This window comes from Pinus tabuliformis, chromosome 9 (genome assembly GCF_031772625.1).
Source record: "Pinus tabuliformis cultivar Carrire ecotype Pingquan chromosome 9, CPIR1, whole genome shotgun sequence".
Lineage (NCBI taxonomy): Eukaryota > Viridiplantae > Streptophyta > Pinopsida > Pinales > Pinaceae > Pinus > Pinus tabuliformis.
Window position 1 is genome coordinate 549,962,084 of NC_142307.1, and position 12,008 is coordinate 549,974,091.

Sequence of the window (12,008 nt, forward strand, 5' to 3'; positions counted from 1 at the left end):
CGAGCAGTCAAAGAGCAAACTGGCTTTAAAGCCATGAACTAACAGAATCAGAGAACAGGCACATACAGAGACGCAAGCTAATAGCAAAGAACAAAGAGTAGAATCCGAGCTGACCTGAAGGCAACATCGAGCCAGAGAGAGCCAGAGAGAGTCAGAGAGTCTGTGTACTCCATTGAAGGCTTAGGAGGTTCAAGCAAGCTCCTCGATATAGGCATGTCATACTACTGTGACCCTCAGAGGTCGAGTTTCAGTAAGGAGAGTCTATGCACTCCATTCCTACTGACTTCATTCTGTTAGTGAGACTTGAATTGAGTTCACAATTGTAAAAACTCTGCTTGAAAACATAATAGAGAGGCCACCACTGAAAGGCTGGACCGGGAGACGTAGCCCAGGAGCATTGGGTGAACTCCTTATTAAACTTGTTTTGTTTACATGTTTGACTATTATGTTTCTCTGATTGCCTCAATGTCTATGTATTCTAGCAGTCTTATCGATTCGTTGCATAAGTAACATAGGCACATCCATGCACATGAGTCTGTAATACCTTTCATTCTTTATCCTAGATAAATTCCAGATCAAGTGGTATCAGAGCTCTAGGTTACTAAGGTTAGACAAGCTTGTGCTGGATTTTGTTGTTGAATGCTAACTAAATCAAAGCTTAAATTAAGAGAAGGAGAATTGGCTGAAACTAACCTGGAAATTGGAAGAGTCTATTCTAAGAGGAAAATGTCAGAAGAAAATCCCTTGGAATCAGACCCCCAGTTCATGGATAGTTTTATGACCCTGAAATCCATGGTGGAGTAAATGTATAGGGACTATAAGAAACATAGAGATGAAGATGCATCAAACTCCAAACAAGACAAAGGAGTAGAAGAATCTCTCCTCCATGACCACTCCAAAGACAAAGGGAAAGAAGAAAAATTCCTCACACCTCCTAATAGCCCTGAACATAAAAAAGAAAACATCTTTGATTAAATTAGATGTTAAATTTAACTTACCAATATAATGCAGAGAAGCTGGATAATTGGATCAGACAGATTGATGTTTATTGCAGAGTGCAGAGTATTGACTCAGACAAGAGTAAGATTCAGCGGGCCAGCGTACGCCTTGGGGGCACTACCTTGGTATGGTGGGAAGGCAGGACACAAGCTAACATGAAGAAACATGGTAAGATTCTTTATGTCTGGAGTGAATTTGTTTCTACAATTAAAAAGCAATTCTATCCACTAGCCTATATGCAGCAAGCCATGATGAGCTGGCAAACTCTTCGACAATTAAAAGGGCAAAGTGTACAAGGTTACACCCAAGAATTTAGGAAAAGAGCTTTGATTCTAGAAATTTCTTTAGACTCACTTGAGACTCTATTGAAGTACATAGGTTGTCTACACAACTACATGAGGCACACTATCCTCAAGTTTAATCCCACTAGCATATATGAGGTATCCATTCAGGCTACACATCTAGAAGCTAGAGGTAAGAATGGGAACCCAGAAGTTGGGGGATCATCCCAACCCACTGCAAGCAAAAATAAAGAGAAAACAAAACAAAAATGGAAAGAGAGGAAGACAAACACTGTACAAAAGAGCAAGTCCTCATGCACTCACTGTAAGAAGGATGGGTATGATGATGAACACTGTTGGATTCTGCATCTGAAGTTGAAATCTAAGAAGTTCGAGGGCAAGAAGAAGAAGACTGCTGCAACTATTAAAAAAGATTTGGAGTTAGACTCAAGAGATGAAGCAACAATTGCAGCCACAAGTATAAAAGGTAAAAATTCTGAAGCATCTACTAGTAATTCTGCACAATCTACTGATAATGAAGAAAATGAGAGAAAAAGGCGTGAGCTTTTTCATATTCGAGTTATTTCCAATCATCAAAAGATTGATATTTTATTTGATAGTGGCTCACAAGTAAATTTAATTTCTAAAGCAATTGTAAAGAAGTTGGGATTACTAACCACACCTCACAGGAAACCATATCCATTAGGTTGGCTATGTGATAAAGCAAAGCTACAAGTGACTACAATGTAAACTTAAGTTTTTTTTTGGGTCAACATTTGTAGATGAGGTTGACTTAGATATAGTTCCTTTGGATATATGTGGAATTGTTTTAGGAAGTCCTTACTTGTATGATAGAAAAACTATTTTCTATAGAGCAGAGAACAAGTATCTATTCGTTAAAGATAGAATCGAATATATTGTAAGAGCTCATAAGCTCAAGAATAATTATACTCTCATACACTCAGGGCAAATGAAATGAATTGTAAATTCATGCAAACAATTTTTACTGATGGTTGTAAAGGAAAAGAAACCTGATAAAACCAATGTATTTGAAGGCTGTGGTGCTAAACAGCAAGCTGATTTAGAAAAAGTTGTTTCAAAATATGATGTATTGTTTCAAGAACCTAAAGGTCTGCCACCCAAAAAAGAAATAGTACATGATATTAATTTGTAGCAAGATGCTCCATTGCCTAACATTGGAATGTACAGGTTGTCCACTTTAGAGAATGCAGAAATCAAGAGGCAAGTACAGGAGTTGCTCGAGAAGGGGTTCATCAGACCTAGCACATCACCATGTGGGTCTCCAATTTTTTTGGTGAAAATGAAAGATGGCTCGTGGAGAATGTGCATTGATTACCGAGCACTGAATAAGATAACGATAAAAAATCATTATCCCCTTCCTCGCATAGATGATCTATTAGATCAGTTAAAAGAAGCTGTTTATTTTTCCAAGTTAGACTTGCATAGTGGCTATCATCAGGTCAGAGTTGCAGAACAAGATGCATGGAAGACTGCTTTCAAAACAAAGCAGGGATTGTATGAGTGGCTGGTTATGCCTTTTGGCTTAACTAATGCTCCTACTACTTTCATGAGAGTAATGAACAATGTACTCAGACCTTTTCTTGATGATTTTGTTATTGTATATCTGGATGACATTCTTATAATTAGCAAAACATGGGTAGAACATTTAAAGCATGTTAAGCAAACTCTAGATGTTTTGAAAAGAGAAAAACTTTATGTTAAACTCTCAAAATGTGAATTTGGCAAAACATCTTTGAATTATTTAGGACATATAGTAGGGGGTGGTGAATTGAAGATAGATCTCTCTAAGGTTGCAGTCATTGTAAACTGGCCTAAACCCAAATCTGCTACAGAGGTTAGAAGCTTCTTAGGAGTAGCACAATATTGGAGAAAATTTATTTCTAACTTTTCCTTAATTGCAGCTCCCTTATATGCTTTAATAGGATTGAACAAGGTGTTTCAGTGGGGAGGCAAACAGCAGAAAGCCTTCGACACCTTAAAAAAAAAGATTAGTACAACACCAGTACTAGCACTCCCCGATCTTCAAAGACCATTTGAGATTGAAACAGAAGCCAGTGACTCTGCCATGGGAGTAGTGTTGATGCAGCACAGTAAACCCATATGTTATCATTCTGAGACATTTAATTCTACAGTGGTTAACTACCCTACATATGATAAAGAATTGTATGCATTAGTACAGTGTGTGAAAAAGTGGAAACATTACTTAATGGGCAAAGAGACAGTTATACATACTGATCATCAACCACTTCAATATCTACATTCCCAAACTAAATTGCAACAATCAAGACACTATAGATGGATGGGTTTTCTACAACAGTTTCATTTAGTCATCAGATATAAAAAGGGCATACACAATAAAGTTGCAGATATGTTATCTAAACCAATTATAAATGCATCTACTATACTTAAGCATAATTTAGTATTGCATGAGAGCTACATTGAACAACATGCTCAAGATATAGATTTTAAAGATGTATATGCAACTTTAAGTCAAGGCAAACGAGTAGAAGAATTGGATTATCATGTTGACCAACTCTTGTATCATTGTGGGAAGCTATGCATTCCACAAACTGAAAGAGTAAAGATAATTCGAGAAGCACACACTTCTCTAATATCAGGTCACTTTGGTGTAAGTAAAACGGTTGCACAGCTGCAAAGATTTTGTTATTGGCCGAAAATGAATGAGACAGTTTCTAGATATGTAAGAGGGTGTATCATATGTGCTAAAAGCAAGCCCAGCAATAGAAAATAGGCTTGTACACTCCACTACCAGTTCCTTCTCATCCTTGGGAAAGTGTTTCCATGGACTTTGTTGGAGGACTACCTAAATCTAAGAAAGGTCATGACTATTTATATGTTGTTGTGGATAGGTTCAGTAAAATGTGTATTTTGCTACCTTGTAACAAACAGATTACAGCTGAAAAAACTGCAAAGTTGTTCTTTCAACATGTATGGGTTCATTTTGGATTACCAACTTCCATAATATATGATCGAGATACCCGATTTGTTGGGAAATTTTGGTCAAGCTTGTGGGAATTGATGGACACCAGGCTGAAGAAAAGCACAGCTTTTCATCCGCAAATAGATGGCCAAATAGAAGTGGTCAACAGGACAATGATCCAATTGCTCAGAGGCTATTGCAGCAAGCATCCCAAACTTTGGGATGAACATTTATGTTATGTGCAACATGCTTACAACCGAGCTAAACATTCTTCTACATAGAGATCTCCTTTTGAGACCTATTTTGGTTTCACGCCAAGGTCTCCCTTGGATTTTGTCTTTGGTAAAGACATAGCAGTTGATAGACACAGTGATGTGGACAAGGCAACCAAGTTCATTGAACAAATCCAAGAGATTGACCAGGCAGTACAGGAACAGTTGGAAAAGAGCCAAGCCAAGTACAAGGCAAGGCATGACAAGCATCGAATGGAGCATAGTTTCCAAGCTGGTGACCAAGTCTGACTGTATATCAGCAAAGACAAAATGCAAGGTGAAGGTAAGAAGCTGAAGCCAATAAGGTATGGACCTTTCAAGATACTTGAGAGAATTGGTGAGAATGCTTTTCACCTTGATCTACCAGTTTACATGCACATCTACTCAGTTGTTAATGCAGACAGCTTCAGACTATTTGAACCTTCATTAATTGAAGATCCCGAAGAGCAGAGTCAATTGCCTTCTATTGATGATCTGTTACCTGAATATCTTAACGAGTTGCAGGAAGATGCAGTTCTGGACAGGAAGGTAAGAACTACACGCAGAGGTGACGTTAAGTACCTCAGGATCGGACTCAAGGGTTCAAAGCCAAGCAATGCGAAATGGATAGAAATTGAGCAAGCGAGGAAGCAATGCCCTCACTTGATGGATGCTTGAAAGAAAACCAACTTTTGGTGGTCCAAAAGCTTTCTCAGTGGGAAGGCCGTGATCCGAATTGGATCCTAAAACTCTCTAAGTTTTCATGACTATTTCAATTATGCTAAAATATTCAAGTTCTAGAAAAGATCGAAGCTATCAAAAGGAATCCTTATAACAATTGCAGTTTTGGCTAGAGCGGAGCAACGAGGACCCTCGATCGAGTGCGCAGACCATTGGCCCATGGTAAAGCGCAATCGCGTATCGCAGGGCGTCCCCCTCAGTGAAGGAAAGCCCCGAAACGCTCAGACCCGAAAACGCTATAAAACTCGAAAAAGTAACTGTTTTGGTTTCGTAGCACAGATTCCCCAAAACCAGCAGGATATCGGAAGGCTTCGAGGCAGTAAGTAGTTTTGACTGAGTCCCTCCCGATGTGACACATCGAGCAACACCCGTCTGACGGAAGAGAGAAAAAATCACCCGCATCGGATGAGTAAATGTCATGCGACTTGTCCGCCCAATATGAAGGACGACCGTAGGATCTGGGGGGTCCAGATCGATGGTGGAGATATGTCCCAATGACTGACCGGATTTGACAGGTCAAAAAGCAAAATGACATGGATTTGACGTCCAACATGAATGATGAGTTGGAAAACTATTCGTGTTCGCGAGCAATCTTGAAGCAAATAGATTTAACGGCCATTCGAATTTGATTCAGGGAATCTGACACTCAATTCGTTAGCAAAACAGGTGGCCACCTCCCTGTGAGGCGTTACCCAGTGATGATGACGCAGAGCAGAGGAATTCGAATGGACAGAGGAAAGGAAACCAGAAGGCCAGGAAGCAGAAACGAGCAATCAAAGAGCAGACTGGCTTTAAAGCCATGAACTAACAGAAGCAGAGAACGTGCACATACAAAGACGCAAGAAGCTAATAGCAAAGAACAAAGAGTAGAAGCCGAGTTGACCTGAAGGCAACATCGAGCCAGAGAGAGCCAGAGAGAGTCAGAGAGTCTGCGTACTCCATTGAAGGCTTGAGAGGTTCAAGCAAGCTCCTCGGTATAGGCCTGTCATACTACTGTGACCCTCAGAGGTCGAGTTTTAGTAAGGAGAGTCTATGCACTCCATTCCTACTGACTTCATTCTGTTAGTGAGACTCGAATCGAGCTCACTGTTGTAAAAACTCTGCTTGAAAACATAATAGAGAGGCCACCACTGAAACGCTGGACCGGGAGACGTAGCCCAAGAGCAATGGGTGAACTCCTTATTAAACTTGTTTTGTTTACATGTTTGACCGTTATGTTTCTATGATTGCCTCGATGTCTATGTATTCTAGCAATTTTATCGATCCGTTGCATAAGTAACATAAGCACATCCATGCACATGAGTCTGTAATACCTTTTATTTTTTATCCTGGATAAATTCCAGATCACTAATATTTGCTATGATACTTTATGACAAGAATTATTACACTATACAGGGATACTTGACATATGACCTTAATGGATGATGGCAATGATGCATATGTTTATTAAATATGTATGACATGTGACTAATATTTATTACAAGAATTATTACACTATACAACGGTACAACTCTATAAAAGTTAGAGTGTTTAGTTCACAAATAGGTTGGTCCTATGAGGCTTGATGTGATTTCACAAATATGTTAGTCCTATGAGGCTTGATGTGATCAACCTCATTCTCATTATACTTTTTATCTCAATTGAATAATTGAAAAATATCTAATAAAAATATAATTTGGTTGTCTTTTACCTTGGTCTCTGACTTAAACCTAAGTGTCTTAATTATGCACGCTTTTCTTCAAATGTTCATTTTCATTTCGCTACTTTGTTTTGTCTACTTAATTGCTAACAATATTATGATGTTATGGTGTGAATGTAATCTGAAATTGATGAGAAGAATTATAAATGCAATTATTTATAGTAGAGAACAACCTAGCCCTAAAATTAATCATCCTACCTTTAACTTCTTATTATTACAAGGACTCTCCCTATTTTGGTCATGCTACTCTACTTTCTAGAGCTTAGTTCAACCATATTCTATGATATCAATCACTTAGGAATACTTCATCTCAAACAAGCTACCAATTGTCCAACTCCAAATGGCATGAGCATGGTCCAAACTTCTTAACTAGTCATTGCTCCCAAACCTTTTATAATCACCTAGGTTAATTTCTTATGAAGACTAATGCATCACTATTCACCCCACATGCTCATTAATACTTGAATTTTACTCCATTAAAATTAGACTATAATCCATCCACATAGTGATTGACCTTGTTAAATCGTTCCTCCATAATTTATGTGATTTCTTACATAAGTTTAAGAAATTTTTTCCGGAGAAATAGAGTTCGTAATTTCTATTAAGAAGATAACAGAGATTACATGTTGTAGATGCCGAAGCATATGCTGAAATGTGGTGTATACCACTTACAATAACCAATACTTCTGGGAAGTATGCAGATACAGCCCTCAGCAGGGCCTCCAGAAGATAAGGCAGATAGGCCCTAAGACAGGGCAACCAGAAAGAGGGTGTGTAAACCCCAACAGGGGTGTAACCCCACCCATACAAGCTAATAAACAGAAAAAAAACAGTAAATACGATAGCTCCTTCGAAGGGCAGTATTCTGCCCAACGAAGCTAAAATAAACAGCTAAAAACAATGGCTCCTGTGGAGAGCGCAGTAGATCGAAAAGTCGCCAAGAAGAGGCACGAAATAGAAAGGAGCAGCCAAGGTAGCCACACCCCCCACTCCCTCAACTCTCCATCTGTGACTGAGGAAGGTACCGCCCAAAAATCCAAAGAAACCATAAGAAAAAACCCACCAGAAACAGCCATTGTAGAGTCCGGCACGAATCGGTGCAGAGATAGGCTCCACACCACAGATCCCTCAACGCACCCAATGACTGCCAAGGTAAGCCAGCAAAGAACCAGAAAAAGAAAACCACACCTCAGCAAGGGAGCACATCAGGGCTCAACCAGGGCCAGAGGCGTTCGGGTCCGGGGGCAGAGGCGGCTAGGGCAGCCACCTCGCCCCCACGAGGCCAAAAGAAGCCCCCGCCTGCTCACCACGGTTCAGAAAAAACTGGGTCGGATCACCAAAATCAGAGCCGGGGTAGAGCCGAAATCGCCGGAGACCAGAAGAGGTCGGACGCACACCGCAGCCTCCCCAAGCAGAGCACAAGGCGGAGCCCTGTCTATGAAGAAACTGAGCAGGCACTCCGAAACTAGGATGGCAGACGAATATGATATCAAATCCCCGCAGTGGAAAGCTCGCCGCAAGGGAAAGGGCCGCCGGTTAGAAAGGAAACAGAGGCCGGAAATCGCACCCCCAGGCAGCCGGAGCCAATGAACAGCAATACCCCAGCCGACGAAGCAAAAAAAAAAAGGTTTAAGAAATAAATAGTAAATGTGTTTATATTTCAATAATTATACATTTTTACTAAAAAAATATTGCCCACCATAATTTAATGAATTCTTTACATAAATTTAGCTAAGAGTATAAATAGATTTGTTGTTACATGAAAATTGTAACCCAAAAAATTTGAAATGCATTTTTCCAAATTATCACCCACCATAATTTAAGGAATTCTTTACATAAATTTAGCTAAGAGTGAAAAATAAATTTATTATTACATAAAAATTGTAACCCAAAAAAATTCACATGTATTTTTCTAAATGATCACCCACCATAATTTAAAATATTCTAAGGAATTCTTTAAATAAATTTAGTTATAATTTTGTTGTTACATAAAAATCATAATCCAGAAAAGCAATTTAAAGAATTCTTTACATAAATTTAGCTAAGAAAAAAATTCTTGTTAAGGAATTTTTTTCATAAATTTAGGTAAGAGGAAAAAATAAATTTCTTGTTACATAAAAATTATAACCCAAGAAATTTCACAAATAAAAAATAAATATATTGTTACATAAAAATTGTAACCCAAGAAATTTCACATATATGTTTCCTTGTCATGTTAAATTCTTGATCTTGGTAATTATTGCTTTACCATCACTAATTACATTTAACTTCTTACAATTTAAATAAATATTATTAAATTAATATAAGATAAAATATATGAAATAATTTCTTTTTACCATTTAAATAAACATTATTAAATTAATATAAGATAAAATATATGAAATATTAATTCACGTTTGATTACACTTAAGAAGAGCTCTATAACCAAAAGATTTAGGTGATTGGGTGGGCTTGATGCTTTTGTTTAGTGTAATTTAAGCAATTACAAATATCATTTGTATATATACCATCTTTTTTTATACACTTTAAAGATACATATAGAATACCATTTAAATTAACATTATTAAATTAATAAAAAATAAAATATATGAAATATGAATTCATGTTTGATTACACTTAAGAGCCCTATAACCAAAAGATTTAGGTGATTAGGTGGGCATTATGCTTTGATTTAGGTGGATTAGGTGTAATTGAAAATATCATTTGTATATATACCATCATCTTTTTTATACCTTTAACGATATATATAGAATAAAATGATCTGATAGGAAAAACAAAAACAAAAATAAATAATTAGAAGAGTCTCTTGATCCTATTCCTAAGAGGAAAAATGAATTTAATGCAAAATCCAAATTAATATCAACCCCAAGTTCATCACAAATAGAAATCATAAATAAAAAATGCTTTAAAAATTTATAAAATCATCCTAAATAAAAAAATTCCAAAAAATATTATAAAATCTCCATCCATAGTAATAATCTGAATCTGTGCACCTGAATATATCCTAAACCTGAATATATCCTAAATAAATAAGAGGCAGGAAAAAAAATTGCAGTAATATGAACCTATATAATTACAAATACGAGCACAAACTCGAATTAAGATTTAACCATGTTGATTATAAATTGATACCCAGTCGCTAGTTGCCCTTCACCTTAACCGAAAAGACACCCAAACAATCACCGTACATGAATTTGAAGGCAAAAGTAAACATCGTCATGTAAATCCTTTCTTCTCCACAGATTTGCCATAATAGCAACATTTTGCTGCCCTAGTTGTGTTTAATACAGCTGGCACTGCGTGTCAAGTACTATCCCCTCCAGTTATAATGGAAGTTAATACCATACTTGAGACAACTTTAGCAGCACAATTCTGTGTAAACGATCAGATCTAGTTGCATCAAATATAGCGTGACAGACAAGACATTGTCCAAGGAGGCCATAACGACAAATTAATTCTTCATGAAATCCGTTTTTGGGGTGTTCAATTGTTTTTTGGGGAGTGTTTAAAACTGGGCACCCAAGTTTAACAACTAACAACTATAAACTGGATTTTCAAAAATTTCCGGCAGATTTCTCAAAACTTCTAATTATTTTTCAGAAAAATAAGTGGCATGTTTGGACTACGCGGAGAAATATAGTTTTCTATACAGATATGAATAAGAATGTCTAAGAGACACCTACTATATACATGCAAAAATAACCAGTCCCACAAGTTCTGTATCGACTACTTACATAAAATAAAAATAAATACACATAATAACCAATAAATGACACCCAGTAAATGCAAAAGATATAAAGCCGCGATTCCACGCATGACTATTGCATGGATATTGGGAAAATGATTGTCGATGGATCAATTAACTTTGAAACTCGACTGCCCATTCGCCCTAATCTACTTTTGCAGAGCCCCCTTCAGCAACTATGCACATGCACAGAGCTGTACACTGGGTCTGCTTCTAAGAAACAATTCACACCCTCATAACCCCTAAATCACCTGCCCAGAGCTGTACACTAGGTCTGCTTCTAACAAACAATTCATACCCTCATAACCCCTAAATAACCTGCCCAGAAACAGTAAATGATAACAATATTTTCACAGAAGACTAACAATACTCACAGTAGCAGCTATTTGAGTATTAACGCCTCAAGCCACTCTAAATACAAAAGCACAATGGGATATGGACAGTCAAACATGAAGGCAAAACACAGCCTAAATAAACCAAAGAAAAATATCAGCAGCAGAACAATTTCGCGGAGTATAATCAGAGTTCCGCCAACCGAAAACAATTAACAAAAATGCCTAAAAGCCTTGCACGCTACCCTTCAGACGAAACGAGAACACCTTCACTCTCAGGTTCCATGGCTGCACGAAACAATATTTGCAGCCTTCTGCTAAGACTTAACTATATCCCTAATCCTAGGCAAAACTATGTCATGCCCTTCCCGCTTTCACTACCAGCCTCCATGGCGGCACGAAACAATACTTGTGGCCTTCCGCTAAGGCTTAACCGTAACCCTAACCAGAGGCAAAAATATACCATGACCTCCCCGATTTCACTTCGAGGCTCCATGACTGCACGAAACAATATTTGTACACTTCCGCGAAGACTTAACCCTAACCCTAGGCAAAACTATATTTGTACACTTCCGCGAAGACTTAACCCTAACCCTAGGCAAAACTATATTTGTACACTTCCGCTAAGACTTAACCCTAACCCTAGGCAAACTATACAATGCCCTCCCCAATTTTACTCCCTCGCTCCATTGGAGCACAAAACAATATAAGATAAAGATAAAAATAGCTAGCAATTGCCCCGAAAGGTAGGAGCAGCTGAGAATGTGGAATATAGTGGTTAAGACAATATATTTCAAAGTGTAATGGGTCTGTATATTTTTTTTGTAGGTTAGTTCATGTCAGGCAGGAGTAACTCCATTAGGCAGAAAACTGATTCATATTATTCCATCAGGTATGTTATTGTTATATACAAAAGGGTGTGACTGTTCAGTTCATCTTCTGATCACTGTTCACATTCCTAATTTAATTATTTACAT

General features: G+C 37.7%; 1 non-coding gene across 1 annotated transcript; it reads right to left on the minus strand.

Annotated features, from left to right (window-relative positions):
* Nucleotides 1–10,781: 10,781 nt before the first annotated feature.
* LOC149149694 (small nucleolar RNA snoR135) lies at nt 10,782–10,913 on the minus strand. The gene has a single exon (XR_016263969.1). It is a non-coding gene; the product is annotated as a small nucleolar RNA snoR135 (small nucleolar RNA).
* Between the last annotated feature and the right edge of the window lie 1,095 nt (nt 10,914–12,008).